Source organism: Pseudorasbora parva, chromosome 6 (assembly GCF_024679245.1).
Source record: "Pseudorasbora parva isolate DD20220531a chromosome 6, ASM2467924v1, whole genome shotgun sequence".
NCBI lineage: Eukaryota > Metazoa > Chordata > Actinopteri > Cypriniformes > Gobionidae > Pseudorasbora > Pseudorasbora parva.
Genome location: NC_090177.1, coordinates 34,991,642 through 35,008,634, shown reverse-complemented (window position 1 = coordinate 35,008,634; position 16,993 = coordinate 34,991,642).

Below are 16,993 nucleotides of genomic sequence, written 5' to 3'. Positions count from 1 at the left end.
ACGTTACGTTATAAACATAGTGAGGCTATTTTTAGCCTTGTTAGTGGTATTAATTAGCGATTTAATTTCATTACTCTGTGCCCCATAGACTAGTGTAGTGTAGGGATTACATACACACAACACTTCAAAAATTGAGATTTTGTTCTCTTGACATTAAAATACTCTGAATGAAATTTCTATCTGGAATTAAAGCTATAGATTGTACTGCATGTCAGCTTATTTTGCTCAAGAGCATGATCTATGGAAGTCCACATACTAACAAGAAATGGTATGCTCTTTGGGAGACATCATTCAAATTGTTAAAAGCAGAACTTGCCGCCATAGTTGGCTAACCATGCTTTTGGGAAATGCACCCCTGGTTGTGATTGCAAAAGTGTTGTGAATATAAATTAGGTTATGCACTAATTAATTTGACATGATCTTTAATGTAAAAGTAGGTTCTCATTATTGTGATTTGAGGGAACAATTATTCTTTTTGACCCATTCTAGAGCTCAGATGAACTTGGGACCTGTTTTAATTAAATTAACCAAATTCATTCACATCAACCACTCTTTCCTGGAATTTTGTGGATTAGTAAATAAATGTTTGGTTGAACTAATATTACTTGTTGGTCCTATGATGATGTTTGTGTAAAAAAAATTATATTATGAAGCAAGATTGCGGCTGTACATCATGGATGTATCCTGTATCGGGACACATTTGCTTTATTTTTTTTCTTTGTGTGATTCCACTGAAATGTCTAGCGAGCCAGTTGGAGAACTGAAAGGGGTAAAAGAAAGAGATTAAACGTGTCTTCAGGGAGAACATGCTACAAACAACTACAATATCCAGTCACATTGGCAGTCATATGTAAAACCACACAAGGGATCATAACAAAGGTGTGTTATGAGACTGTGTAAGCGTTGTGCGGCAGACAGAAGCTGTGCTGATGGGGATAACAGACATATCTCCCCCTCGCAGAGAACAGGAGAAACCCCCTTCAGCTGATGGGAAAAACAGATGAGAAATCAGAATAAGGAGTGAGGTTAGAAGGGAAACACTGTTAAATGAAGGAATATAGAGGTTAAAGTAGCTGAGGAAGAGGTGGATTAGTCACAGTTTCATTCCTCCCTGCTGTTGAATGGAGGGATGTCAACATTCAAGGTCAAGTCTTTGTTTTCCTCTGATATGAGGGCAAAGGAAAGCCAGGAAACAACAATAAAACTCCCTTTCAGCTGATGCTAGAAACTGCTTTTAGCAGCTGATCTTAAATATAAAACTTCTGTGTCTTATTAATAAAAAAACATTTTTCATTCTTTTATTAGTACTGAAAGTAGTGATGAAGGTTGCCATTCATAGAGTAGCCAATATCTGTACTCAAGTAAAAGTATACAAGTACTTGCGGAAATATTTACTCAAGTAAAAGTAACAATCGTAATAGTTACCTGAGGAAGAGTAAGAAAGTATTCAATGAAAAAAAAATACCCAAGTACTTTCGATCTGATTGATGACAAGCGAAAACCCTGAATTTCAGACTACTTGAAGAGCTTTCACACACGTGTGTGTGTTTGTGTGTATGAGTGGGCATGTTTTTGTGACATATGAGGACACAAATGTGTATAATGACATAGGTATTACAAGAAGAGGGTGTAATATGAGGACATTGGCCATGTCTTCACTTTTCAAAATCCTTATAAATCATACAGGATGAGTTTTTTTTTTTTTTTTTGAGAAAGTAAAAATGCAGCATGTTTCCTGTGATGGGTAGGTTTAGGGGTAGGGGCAGTGTAAGGGGATAGAAAATACGGTTTGTACGGTATAAAAACCATTACGCCTATGGAATGTCACAATAACAAACGTGCGTGTGTGTGTGTGTGTGTGTGTGTGTGTGTGTGTGTGAGCCTGTTTATGTGGTTTATGAGGACACAAATTTGTATAACTACATGGGTATTACACTGCTATTACTCTATAAATGTGGTTTATGAGGACATATCAAATGTCCTCATAATTCAAACGGCCTTAAAAACATACTAAATGATGTTTTTTTGAGAAAGTAAAAATGCAGAATGTTTCCTGTGATGGGTAGGTTTAGGGGCAGGGGCAGTGTAAGGGGATAGAAAATACGGTTTGTACAGTATAAAAACCATTACGCCTATGGAGAGTCCCTGTAAACCACATAGACCAACATGTGTGTGTGTGTGTGTGTGTGTGTGTGTGTGTGTGTGTGTGTGATTAATGGTTAAACAGTGTAAATTAATGGTGTGCTCGGCTAACCATGCAGAGCTCTTTTTAAAGGGGGGGGGTGAAATGCTGTTTCATGCATACTGAGCTTTTTACACTGTTAAAGACTTGGATTCCCATCCTAAACATAGACAAAGTTTCAAAAACTAATGTTGGACGTTTGATGGAGTATTTCTCGGTTAAAAATACTCCTTCCGGTTTCTCACAAGTTTCGGAGAGTTTTTTTCGAGTATGGCTTGGGTTGACGTTAATAGACCGGAAGGTCCTTGTATGGGCCGTACGGGCTCTTCTCTTTACATGGCTGACATCGCCGTCGGTGTGTGAATGGGTGAATGTGAGGCAAGATGTAAAGCGCTTTGGATGGCCATAGGGTCTGTTAAAAGCGCTATATAAATGCAGTCCATTTACCATATGGGCCGTACGGGCTCTTCTCCCGGTAGGGTGCGCGCGCGCGTGACTAGAGCGAGAGAGGAAATGCACGGCCGTAAACACTCTCTCAAGCTGCAGATCCAGTCGTCCGTGAACACTAATGTCGGTTATAGTCCGCGCCGCGCTCCACTTCATTCCTCCACTTTGACATTAAGCGACTTCAACGCTTCAGCACAGCAGTCCAGGAAGGCAGCGCTGCATTTGAACCGATTTGAACGCAGAAATGCTTCAGTCGCATCGCAAAGTGGATCTCCACACTACAAGAAGTGTGTTTTTGACGGAGCCGTCCCAGCGTTAAAGGTTCGGTCCTGCTTTGGAAGCAGCCGGTGAGTAAAAGTGCTTCAAATGTCTGTGCTGTTGCTTATCGTCGCGTGAGTAAACATCAGTAAACGACACGATCGCGTGCTTCGTCATTCAAATGCGCTAACGGACTTCATTGTTGTTCTCTGTAAAACGTTACACTAGTCTGACGTGCAAAACCGTTTTGCTTGCTACTAAGGTTTGGTCGCATACAATAGTCCATAAACCGAATCATGTCCTCATAAACTGAGAGTAAAGACACACAAATGTTGACAGGCCACTAAATACAGTACATACCACAGAGACGAACGTCCTGATGTTGCTGTTTCTATTTCAGCCTCCGAATTAGATTCTGGATCATATCTATTAGCTGAGATAGCCATGGGTTTCTCCACGCTTGAGGACGTCACCGCTTTGTTCGCGATCGTCATTCTTTAGCTCCGCCCACTCGATACGCCTCCAGGCGCTCGTTTTTTTCCGGAAAGACTCGGTACAGCCCATATTTCTTTTATAAATATAATAAAACTAAAGACTTTTCGGAGATATGAAGGATGCAATACTACTCTATAGGAACTCAAGATTGACATGAGATTGACTGAAACTGAGTGTCCCCCCCCCCCCTTAAGTCATTGCCTGAAACAACTAAACAGCCATTGTTTAACTCAAGCATATCCTCATGAATCCATAATGGTCATCATATGTTACATAACACACATTCTGAAGGTGAGAGGATGTCTCAAAACCGTTCGCCTGGCTCTATGCTCCATTAAAAATGTGACAAGATAATAACAGTGATTACGCTTTCACTGAAACGAGGATTAACTCAATGCCTAGGTTCACCTAAGACCCTTTTAGTCTTCATAAAGGCTCACACAAACACCTGTGTGATCAAACAGGGGTTTTGTGTGCAGAAACTCTTCATACTTCACAACAGGTCGGTAACCAGCATGACGTCAGAAGGCTTGATGTGCACTGAACTATGACACTGGTGGCATTAGCAGTGTTTGTGTGTGTGTATTAGACATTAAGATATCGAGGTGTTATGCAACTAGTTGCTTGAAGAAAGCTTTTCTAACAGGTGTATGAAGGCAGCAATTGTAATTAACAGAGCGTTTTGAGCTGTAATTTCCATGGGTCTCTGTCTTCTGCTTCTAAAACCATCCAAGCGTGTTTAAATCATAATCTTAATCATAATCATAATCTCGAGTGTTCTGTGTTCAGTATAGGTTGTTTTGCCGTGTTTGCTTCTAAAAGTGTTGCAATGTCTTTTGCTTGCATGATGAGAGGCATATTTTGCGGTTTAACCTGTGTGAAAACAAAATACACTTTAATACTACTGTTTTAAAAAGAGCATTACAGATAACAATAAGTGATGAACTAATGTTAGAATTAATGAGAATGTTTCTGACTCTTCTTATTTACAATTTAATCAAAAAGTATAGTTTACATTTATATTAAATGCAATTAGCTGAACTATGGAGTGCTTTTTGACCCATTTAAGTAGGACTTAAATGGATAGTTCACCCAAAATTATAGAATAGTTGGAGGAAGTTTACTGATTTGTAAAGTTTTAAATATGGATATTTTTCTTACACAAACCCATCAATTCTCATTAAAAGGCCTTTAAGAACTGGAGCTGTGTGGAGCTCTTCTATAATGGATGGATGCACTTTTATGGACTTCAAAACAGAACTACCCTTTCACTGCCATTATAAAGCTACACCTAAGATAGCTTGAGGGTGATTAAATAATGGGGTAATGTTCATTTTTGAATATTAAAGTATGTCTTTATAAGTAATTTCATAAATACGTTTGTCTTTGAAATATGGTTAAGGTTACTGCTGAATGTACTGAATGTACATTTATGGAAATTTAAACTACACTTTAATGTTCTTCTATTGAAACTTGTGCATCATGCATTTGTAATTACACATTTTGTAATGATGAAACCTATGATGCTTTTTTACATGCTCATCTTTCTTCAGCGTGTAATGTTGCTGTTTAGGCACGAAAAAGGTCTGCAAATTTGAAGCACAAAGTCCCTCCAGCTGGAGTTATTCTCTGTACAGGTCCTTCTCAAAAAATGTGCATTTTGTGATAAAGGTCATTATTTTCCATAATTTAATGATAAAAATTAAACTTTCATATATTTTAGATTCATTGCACACCAACTGAAATATTTCAGGTCTTTTATTGTTTTAATACTGATGATTCTGGCATACAGCTCCTGAAAACCCAAAATTCCTATCTCAAAAAATGTGCATATTTCATCCGACCAATGAAAGAAAAGTGTTTTTAAAGGTCCCGTTCTCCACGATTCCATCTTTCAAACTTTAGGTAGTGTGTGACTAAAGTCAACTATGTTGCTGTTAGAGCATAAATAATACCTGTAAAATTATAAAGCTCAAAGTTCAATGCCAAGCGAGATATTTTATTTAACAGAAGTTCCCTTTCAAAGCCTACAGCAAACGGCTGCTTTGGACTACAGCAGGAAGTGCAGGGATGTAATGACGTCACTAGAACCGTTTGTTGACTAACCCTCTACCCACAAGAACACGCAATATAGGGGGCGTGGTCTTGTTGCTCTCCCACGTGGAGAAGAGCGCGCATTCAGCGCTTGCATCTCCCGGTTGTGGTAAGAGGCGGGACCTTTCCGGGCAAAGTGCGCTAAGCTGCTGTCCAATCACAACACGGGAAGCGCTGGCCCAATCAGAACTCGTTACGTGTTTCTGAAGGAGGGACTTCATAGAACAAGGAAATCATCAGGCCGTTTTTAAGACAGAGGAAACAGCGCTGTACAGATAAGTAAATTGTGTGAAAAATACTGGGGGGTTTTTACACGCGAAACATGAACTCATGTTATATTGCACACTGTAAACATAATCAAAGCTTCGAAAACACGTGAAGAACGGGACCTTTAATACAAAAAAGTCAGCCTTCAAATAATTATGTTCAGTTATGCACTCAATACTTGGTCGGGAATCCCTTTGCAGAAATGACTGCTTTAGTGTGGCGTGGCATGGAGGCGATCAGCCTGTGGCACTGCTGAGGTGTTATGGAGGCCCAGGATGCTTCGATAGCGGCCTTAAGCTCATCCAGAGTGTTGGGTCTTACGTCTCTCAACTTTCTCTTCACAATATCCCACAGATTCTCTTTGGGGTTCAGGTCAGGAGAGTTGGCAGGCCAATTGAGCACAGTAATACCATGGTCAGTAAACCATTTACCAGTGGTTTTGGCACTGTGAGCAGGTGCCAGGTCGTGCTGAAAAACCAAATCTTCATCTCCATAAAGCTTTTCAGCAGATGGAAGCATGAAGTGCTCCAAAATCTCCTGATAGCTAGCTGCATTAACCCTGCCCTTGATAAAACACAGTGGACCAACACCAGCAGCTGATATGGCACGCCAGACCATCACTGACTGTGGGTACTTAACACTGGACTTCAGGCATTTTGGCATTTCCTTCTCCCCAGTCTTCCTCCAGACTCTGCCACCTTGATTTCCGAATGACATGCAAAATTTGCTTTCATCCGAAAAAAGTACTTTGGACCACTGAGCAACAGTCCAGTGCTGCTTCTCTGTAGCCCAAAAGTGTCTTGACCTGGGGAATGCGGCACCTGTAGCCCATTTCCTGCACAAGCCTGTGCACGGTGGCTCTGGATGTTTCTACTCCAGACTCAGTCCACTGCTTCCGCAGGTCCCCCAAGGTCTGGAACCGGTCCTTCTCCACAATCTTCCTCAGGGTCCGGTCACCTCTTCTCGTTGTGCAGCGTTTTTTGCCACACTTATTACTTCAAACAGACTTCCCACTGAGGTGCCTTGATACAGCACTCTGGGAACAGCCTATTCATTCAGAAATTTCTTTCTGTGTCTTACCGTCTCGCTTAAGGGGGTCAATGATGGCCATCTGGACAGCAGTCAGGTCGGCAGTCTTACCCATGATTGCGGTTTTGAGTAATAAACCAGGCTGGGAGTTTTTAAAAGCCTCAGGAATCTTTTGCAGGTGTTTAGAGTTAATTAGTTGATTCAGATGATTAGGTTAATAGCTCGTTTAGAGAACCTTTTCATGATATGCTAGTTTTTTGAGGAATTTTGTGTTTTCATTTTGAGCTGTATGCCAAAATCATCAGTATTAAAACAATAAAAGACCTGAAATATTTCAGTTGGCGTGCAATGAATCTAAAATATATGAAAGTTTAATTTGTATCATTACATTTTGGAAAATAATGAACTTTATCACAATATGCTAATTTTTTGAGAAGGACCTGTATCCGAACTCCCCGAAACACCTTCATTGTAGTCTTGAGTTTTCTTCTGGGAATGAACAGAATATTCCTCATTTTTGGCCACTCATCCACACCCACCCTTATCAATAAACAGACAGACATTAAAAACACAGCAGAGATGGCATTACACACCCTCTGTGGCATTTCCTACACTTCCTGTGTGTGTGTGTGTGTGTGTGTGTGTGTGTGTGTGTGTGTGTGTGTGTGTGTGTGTGTGTGAGAGAGAGAGAGAGAGAGAGAGAGAGAGAGAGAGAGAGAGAGAGAGAGAGAGAGGGAGAGTTTCAGAAAGATATATCACTTTACATCCCAAAAGTTATACATTTACAGTACAAGTTCTGTTATACCAAATAGCAATAGTCCAAAGAATGGGCATCAATGAAGAAAGCGACAAAATGTATAGTAAATATATTATTATTGTTGTTGTTGCTGTTAATATTATTACTCCATCTGGTGATGTGATCTTAGCGTGGTGTGGTGCACATGAAGGGTCTTTCTGCTCCATGCAGCATAAAACAGCTTTTCTAAAAAATGTATTAATATATATATATATATATATATATATATATATATATATATATATATATATATATATATATATATATATATATATATATATATATATATATATATACATACAGAGTGCATCTTTAAGCTTGGATAGGATAAAAGTATTTGTAATATTAATCAAATGAAACACTAGCGAATTGTGGACAGACAGTACAACATATTTAAAAAAAAAATCTCACTTCAGACAACATTGGCAAGTCTGGCAAAAAGTGAACAGTTGCATGTTAGTTGGCTGTCTAGGGTAGACTAGACAAGGTCTTTCAAAGACGCATAGTAGACAAAACAACGTCTGGATGGTGTTGTTAACTACAGCTGTCTCTGACTCTTATAATTGTGTGTCTCTTTTAATGTGATGTGAAGTGTCTGTGTCTGTCATATGGTCATATGTGCTGTAATCACATTTCATCAGTTGAACCATCAGCGGCAGAAATGCGAGACATTATTACACTCAAATCTTTCACATAAAATGGACATTTCCTTATTTAAATATAGCCATTTATGACACATCTGGTCTTAGTTAAAACATCATTACTATTATAAATGTTTAAAAAAGGATTTCGAGGTGGTGAAATGTTTCCCTGATGACATATTGCAACGATTACACACCACAATTACAGCCACGGGCTCAAAATGTAGCCAGAACCAAAAATAAAACGGAGCCATCATATTAGAAGATTAATGTAAACACTCATCCCATCTCTCTTTTTAACACTTTCGCACACACTGGAACTTATCCGACACCCCTTCTTCCATACGTACAGTATATGGTTTGGCTAAGCTAAACCTTTGTGAAAAAGAAGTGTGCTTAAGGAATGTAATGCATGTGCATTTATAATGTACTTCAAATCTTATAGAAGTAGTATATATTTTGTACTTACATCTGTACTATAATTTTAATGAAATCAAAGGCCACTTAAAGAGAGTGCACATTCATGACTGTGCATATTATAATGTCTAAATAAGCAAATTTTAATTCATTATGTTTTAAAAATCTTTTATGAGGCTTTATAGAAGTACACTTCTATAATGTGTTAACTAACATACTAAAGCACATGTGAAGTACCTGACTATAAATCATTAAATGTGGTATGTTGTTCAATATATATTAATTGCACCTAATTGCAACTTCATCAATACAAATGAGTAAATATATTTAATATCAATGTCTATACACTGAAAGAAATATTTTTACTGCTTGTTCAAATTGCCTAGTTAAAATTAGCTAAAGCAACACAATTGCTATACAATTTGTCCAATATATACAGTATATATATATGTCCAATAAAATATATGTCACATTAAAGTCAAACTTAATCCATCTTTGTTGTTTGTTGTTTTGTTGTTTGTTTAATAGAGTTTAATATTCAGTTATGTTGGAATTATTAGAACATTTTAAATTATTGTGGGTCACCATTGTGGAGAAGAGTGGAGCATAGGCTGTGGAATAATATGCAACCAATGACGAAACAGCTTTGCTGAAGGTGGTATTAATTCTTAGCATTTAAGATGCTAATGTGTGCTATTGCTAGCAAAACGTTTTGTCAAAATGCTAGTCCAGTATTATAATTTAGTTTGTAAAGCCCAATTATTACCAGTATGACAGGCCAGTCCTCCACAACAGAAAAATAACACCGCAGCCCGTAACCAACACGATCTTATGGTCATGCGTATAAATAGTACGAGTTTGCAATCTCGTGGAATGTATACACCAAAATGAGTTTTGGCGTGCATATGGTATGCGGTTTTTCGCGTGCATATGAGACGCACTTTATGGCGTGCATATGACACGCTCTTGGGTAGGTTTAGGGTGGTGGGGTGGGGGGTTCGTATGTATAATACACCATAAAGTGCGTATCATATGCACGCGAAAAACCGCGTACCATAAGCACGCCAAAACTCATTTTGGTGTATACATTCCACGAGATTGCAAACTCGTACTATTTATACGCATTTTCGTGAGATCCGTCTCCCCGTAACAGCTATTGTAACGCTAGTGGCGAAGGCGAACCGAAAACGGAAACCCATCTTCTGTCACTACAGCAATGAGAGGTGTGACAGGACGCTTTGTAATTAAGGATATAAATACCAAATATGATGAACCATGTACATTTTTGTGGTATAAATTACTGTACCAGTAAGCTAGACTTGTAACAAGTCAGACATGAAGTTTGTGTAGAGCATTGTCTGAAATGACAGATAAGGATTTCGGGCAGGTTTCGGGAACGGATGAAACTGTACATCGCCAAGTCTTTCTGGATACCTGCTGTCTGTGTTGCAAGTCCCATATGAGCATATTTTTACCATTTTTCACGTTAAAAACGACATCATTCTACTAAGCATGGTGGTTTGTTTGTCAGACAAATGGCAGATAGCAACGGGGGGCGGGGAGGTGCGCACAATATCGGCGTTGTGATTGGTCAGCACCTGTCAATCAAACTCGCCGTGAAGGGTGAATTGAATGCCTAAATCATATGTCATATACAATTCACTTTGAGACTATTTAATTGAGTCACTTAAAATGTATTCATTCCATGATGTTGAAGTTACACACAATTGATTCATGTGGGACCGATGTACACAATTAAATCATGTAAATCCAACACTTTTTTTCAGTGTACACTAAGTGCAAATAGTCCACCTTGTTGGGAGAGGCTATTTACATTAACTATAGTCATTTATAAATATAGTCATTTACACTCTGTTATTGCATACTGTTTAATGTAGCCTACAACAACACTGATGTGTAATTAGTATCTGCCACTGTTTATAATATAAATAGCATAACTACTATTTACACTTATTGCTAATATATATTATAATATTGAACCGTTCGGTACGGCATTCACGGTTCAATATGCTCTGGTGAATTGCAGTGTTTTTTTTTTTTCCAGTTTTACATGTAATTAATTATTTCCATTTCTCTCCATTTGAAATATTTATCTTAGTTTATTTCATCTCTTTTTGAGTGCACCTGTGAGTCTACGAGCTGATATGAGCAAATATCCAAATATATGCGATAAAGTTAGGGAGTCTTTACACGTGTTTTAAAGCCTTGCCGGTTAAAAATTTTATTTGCATCGTTTGGCATTGAGCGCGCGCACTAAATGTCTATCAAACACAAGTGATTACTGGACAGTCTTACTGCGCTAATACTGTTAAATACACCAAAAGTTAGTATATAGTATACATTTTCTCCTTAACCTTTTTCTGGCTCTGCTGATCAGAGCATCTTTGACTGAAATAACCACTCGTTACAACCGAGGTATGCAGCAAAGCATTTGTGAAGCCACAACATGCACAACCTTGAGGCGGATGGGCTACAACCGCAGAAGACCCCGCTGGGTACCACTCATCTCCACTACAAATAGGAAAAACCAAAATTGGACAGTTGAAGACTGGAAAAATGATGCCTGGTCTGATGAGTCTCGATTTCTGTTGAGACATTCAGATGGTAGAGTCAGAATTTGGCGTAAACAGAATGAGAACATGGATCCATCATGCCTTGTTACCACTGTGCAGGCTGGTGGTGGTGGCGGTGTAATGGTGTGGGGGGATGTTTTCTTGGCACACTTTAGGCTCCTTAGTGCCAATTGGGCATCGTTTAAGTGCCACGGCCTACCTGAGCATTGTTTCTGACCATGTCCATCCCTTTATGACCACCATGTTCCCATCCTCGAATGGCTACTTCCAGCAGGATAATGCACCATGTCACAAAGCTTGAATCATTTCAAATTGATTTCTTGAACATGACAATGAGTTGACTGTACTAAAATGGCCCCCACAGTCAGCCTAATTGTGTATCCCACAAACAGGAAGTGATCATCAAAGAGTATCTTTTTAAAAAAAAGGTTATTTAATATCATGACTCTACTCTGACAAAATAAAAATAAAAATCTCTTTAAGGCTCTGTTTACACCTGGAATTAAGATGTGTTTTGGTCGATCAGATCACAAGTGGACTTCCACAGGTAGTCAAAAAACCACAGCCACAAAAAACGTCTACTCTCCACCTACTGACCTAATGTATAAAGATTGTGGGACACACACTAGCCAGATGGGATTTAAACTTTGTTGGATGAAGACCCGAGTTTAGTTTGAAGATGAAAAACATCCCACGCACAATGTTCTCTTCCCATTACTGATTTCTAACACACACTCACAGGTCGGGCTGGTCTCGTGTCTGTCAGAGCAGAAATGAAAGCTGTTTTTGCATTGTCTCTGGTCGTGTTCATATGTAAATTGTGTGAGCTTATTTGTCCATTAGATTGAAAGATCTGAAAAAGCCCATACATTTACCCGCCCATAGACCCTCCCCTTAAAGAAATCAGGACAGAAGTGGATGAAAGTGGTCAAAAGAGTCGGATTAAAACACCAGGTGGGAACGTGAATGTCTCCCTCGTCTACTTGTGATCTGGTGGACCAAAACACATCTTAATACCAAGTGTAAACAGGGACAGAGAAAAAACAAAGTTGCTACAAATGAAAGTCGGATATCTTAATGTGAACATTTAATTAAATTCTTTCAATCTGAACTCTCATTACTGTACATCATTTGACTTTTAATACATTTTATACTTGAAACCTAAATGATAAAACAAGCTGCTTCTTTATCTCTTTCATCTCGCAGAGGTTGTTGTACTTTTGTTGGCGTCTCTCCTTGTCTGTCTCTCTGACAGACCACACCCTTCACAGCTCCCTGATGTGGATGACATCACTCTTAGTGCCGGTAAGTGCCGAGTCCGGGGAAAGTCTGGGAATAAAGACCTGTCCCTTGGGCCCGCATGTCTGATCTCATATCAGTAGTGTGTACTGTCATAATAAAAAGTCATTATTGTTCAGTGGGTGGTGAGGCTGATCAAAGATCTGTGTTTTGCTCAAGAGAAAGGCTCCAGGTTTGGGTTTTGTTTCCTTCTTTTATCGTAAGAAAGGTCAGATTATAAACAAGTATGCACTCAGAGTATAATATAATCTTCCTTTTCTTAGCACTTGCATATAATGTTTGAGATGTTTTTGCTTGTTGTTTTTTAAGATCACGTAAGAGTTTAAGATAATTGCAAGCAGCTCCTCTGGGCATTTCTGTGCTGTTTTCATGTATCATTGGCATTTATTTTGTATACAGAAGAAAGTAATTGTAATTATAATCATAGATCTCTTTGTATTTTGTTTTTCATATTATCCAGCGGCTTCACATCACTAGATTTCAACAGAGGAACATCCTGCTTTTTAAAAAGTCACATGATAGGAGAAAGAAGCAACACTGTCTGATTTGTGAGTCAATTCTTTTGAGTCACATCTTTTGAATGAATCAGTTGAGATACTTCACATAACCAGTCTGAATAAGTTGTTCATGAGTCAGACTGATTCAGCGCAATGAACCAGAGATGAGGAAGATTATCAGTGAATGAATTTGCCCTGTTTCTAACACAAATCTATCATATGACTTAAGAAGTCTTGTAAAATAATGAATGAGTCTTAGTGACTACTTTTACGATACAGGACATTTTAGATTGACAATACCAGTACTCTGTTATGGTACAGAACTGCGGAGACAAAGATATGTTTTATTGAGCGTAACCAGTATTGTGAGCAGTCCGTTGGTTTAGCTTCGGTTGACATGTACCTTGCACAAATGAGACCGGACTAATGAGTGACTGTGACTGAGGTGGGTCCAATTTGTATTGCGATTTATAGATTTCCCATCTGGCAGAGAGGCGTACGCACATTTTTTTGTGCGTAGGTTCATTTCTATGTATCACACATGCAGAAATCAAATGTAGGATGGTTTCTACTCAGCATTTCAACGAAGCCTCAGATTTCAGACACATCAATTACATAAATAATGGGGATCAAATAACAGTAACATACACAACATATAAATAAGTTACATGAACAGTGAAACAATAATCATATAAATATCCATGCTAGAATGCATGGTGGGAATTAAATTCAAGCATGAAAGTAAAATTTACCCTGTTTTTTTTTTTTCAAAGCATCCATTTTTTTTCTTTTTTTTTTTAACCAAAATGCCATAACTGGTAGCCTAGAAATCTAGACGCACCCTAGCGGCAGCAAATTTAATCTGCCCGCAAGTGTCGTCTAGGAACTCTCAATACCCTTCTGAGCTGTATTTCCCTCACTCTGGACGGGCCAATCACATCGTCTATAGAGTCGGCGGACGGGGCCATAATGACGACGGACGAGTTGCGTTTGCGTGCTTCTAGTAAACACAGAAACTGGCGAACGGCGGTGGTCTTTCGAATCAGCTTTGACTGCGATTCTGGAAGACTTGGGGTTAAGCTTTTTTTATGAGAAAAGAACAAAGAACGGCACTGAATTCATTCTTAAAAAGGGAAGATGTGTTCAGAGTTTAGATGACCGGATACGGTGAATGTTTAATCTATCAACAAGCTCTGTTTCACCTTCGTTGCTCTGGTTGGTGGTAGCGCTCTCATATCGCGTGCAGAGGGAGTTTGGAAGACAACCGTTTATCCCGCCACTCGGATTGAGCCCTGTCTATGGTGAGTTTCCAGACCAAACATCTTGATATGGGTCTGGCTTGACAGGCTACATAACTAGATCTTCCAGTGAAAATGGCAGACTTGATTGGACTCCTCCAATAATTTAGTTTGTTTAATCTCCTCCCCCTTAAAGCTTGTGTTCATCTGCCTCCATTTTTGAGTCATACCCCCTTCTCAACATCCAATCAACAACTGATACATAGAACCTGCAAAGTCCTGCTCTACTTTTTATTTATATTTATTTTTTGATGTCCAAAATGTCTAAATGTCCAAAAAATGTTCAACAGTGATTCAGTGATTCAAATAGCGATTGTAAAGACTGTGTGCTTACATGTTCCATAAGCTTCCTATGTTCCTTTTTTGTTATTTTTTGAAAATGAGAGGCGGCTATTTTCTTTAAAATAAAATAAAAGTCAAAAAAATGTCCCTACAAAATAAAAGACCCCAATCTAAAAAACGTACCCGTGCTCAAATTGAAAATAATTTAGATTAGCCCAAATGCAAAAATGGCTCCTACATAGCCGGCCCCTTATAGCTATTGCGGGAAGAAAGCTATAACTAAATAAAATAAACTTTCCAAGGAGCCCTTAATCTCATTATACATTATTACAAGGATAAATGAGTGCAAAGATTCAGTGTATGCATCTGTATGACAATGTGTGGACGTGCGCAAGTCCAGTCAGATTTCACTCAGCTTAAGATTGCTGGCCTTCTACTAGCAAGCAGATCTTACAGATAGGTCTTTCAAGTTGGCTTGTTTTGGTTTGAAGCCGTACACTGCGGACCAAGCCTTTGGAGTCAGGGAAGGTTTCAGTAACTCTAGCCAGCATCCATGATCTTCTTGGTGCTTTGCTATCAGCTACTAGTACAATGTCTCCTGGACAGAAATTGCGTCTGGCACGAGACCATTTTTGCCTTGTTTGCAGAAGAGGGAGATACTCTCGGACCCAGTGTTTCCAAAATAAGTGTGCAATGTACTGGATCTGTCTCCAACGATGTCTGGTGTAAAGATCTTCCTTTACGAACAAACCTGGAGGTAGAACAGGCTGTACCTTAAGCTGCAGTATATGGTTAGATGTTAACGGCTCCAAGTCATTTGGGTTATCAGAAACAGTTGTGAGTAGCTTGCTGTGGAAAAATTTGGGAAATCTAAAATGATTTTATATGCACCATAACTTTGGCTAAAATAAAAAATGTGGGTTATACAAAGTTACCCGAAATCCAATACCCAGCAAAGAATAAATAAAAATAACAAAAACTATTCAGTAGCACAAATTCTGGCTCTGATATTTAACATTTCAAACACACACACATCCTCTCCCACTCTCTTCAGTTCTCTCTCTCCGCCTCACACTTTTTCATTTCTCACTCTCTATCTCAGTATCTGCATTGTCTTCTGAAGAGGCATAATCAGATATGAACCCACTTTATGACATTTGCCTGGTTTGCTCTGACCTAGATACAGACATCGTACGACATCAGAATGTGTGTTAGATCACCACAGCACACAGTCATGACCATGACAAAACATGACCATGATTTGCAGCACTAGTATGACTCTAAGAGCCTGCAAATGTCCAACTGTCTGTCAGTCCATCTGTCTGGGCTCTTTTGACTTGGTCAAGTGAGCAGTCACTTATAGAAGAACAACTTAACAACAGTATATAGGCCAAGGCAACCACCTATAACTGCCTAGCATCATAGTGGAAAGGTTTTAATTGAACAAGCATTACAATTGTCTTTAGAAAATGTAAAAATCCAGTTACTATTACAGATGAGAAAGTTAATAGTAGTGTAGCTGTGGGAACACTGAAACTTCCCAGAGTTTCTTAAAAAAAAAAAAAAAAAACAAGAACTGAATTTCTGGAGGTTATTTTGAAACCAAAACGATAGCCCTCTTCCTAGTGAAAGCGCTCAGATCTCTGTGGAATTCCCTCCTCATCTATTAGTGTGTAGTCCTGCAGTCTGCCCACAGAGCTTGGCAGCTGCCCAGCCCCGCTCAATAGCAGCTTTTCAGGGGCTTTTAAAGACGGCTTGTTCATCAGCGGCGTCCCGCTGCAGCAGGAGCAGTAAAGACTGTAGCGAAGATGAAGACAAACCCCACACCACTGCAGCTGATGAGATACTGATACAGTTCAACATGAGAACATGACAAAAGACCTCACAGCAGCTACTGTAGGCAAATTGGAGCTCATCAATTAAAAAAAAAAGTTTACTTTAGAGTTTAGAGTTTGAAGCTGATGCATTTTTAACATTCTTATAGCCCAGTTTAATGTTTTAAAAACCACCAGGCCAGTGTTATATATTTTGTTCAGTTGAGTTCTTACAATATCCGAAATGTTTCCAACTATTTGTAAATTGTGAGAAAATTGCTATTTTAACCAATGAACCGGAATGTCTGAGAATAGCATCTGATGGAGTCGCCTGTCAATTGCATCATATCTGTGTCACCCTCGGTTTCCGAAGCGCTTTTAAACACATGTAAATGTATCTAATATGATAAGCAGAGCTGCGTTACCTCATACTCATGACCGGAAAAGAGAAAATAGTGCCGGCGACTGTGTCCCGTCATAATAAAAGTCCGCTGCTCACAAGGCGTGTGTTTGTATAACAATCGCTCCAACAGCCTTGCTCAGCTCCTCAACACTTAGATAGATAGAACTCAGTTCTATCCTT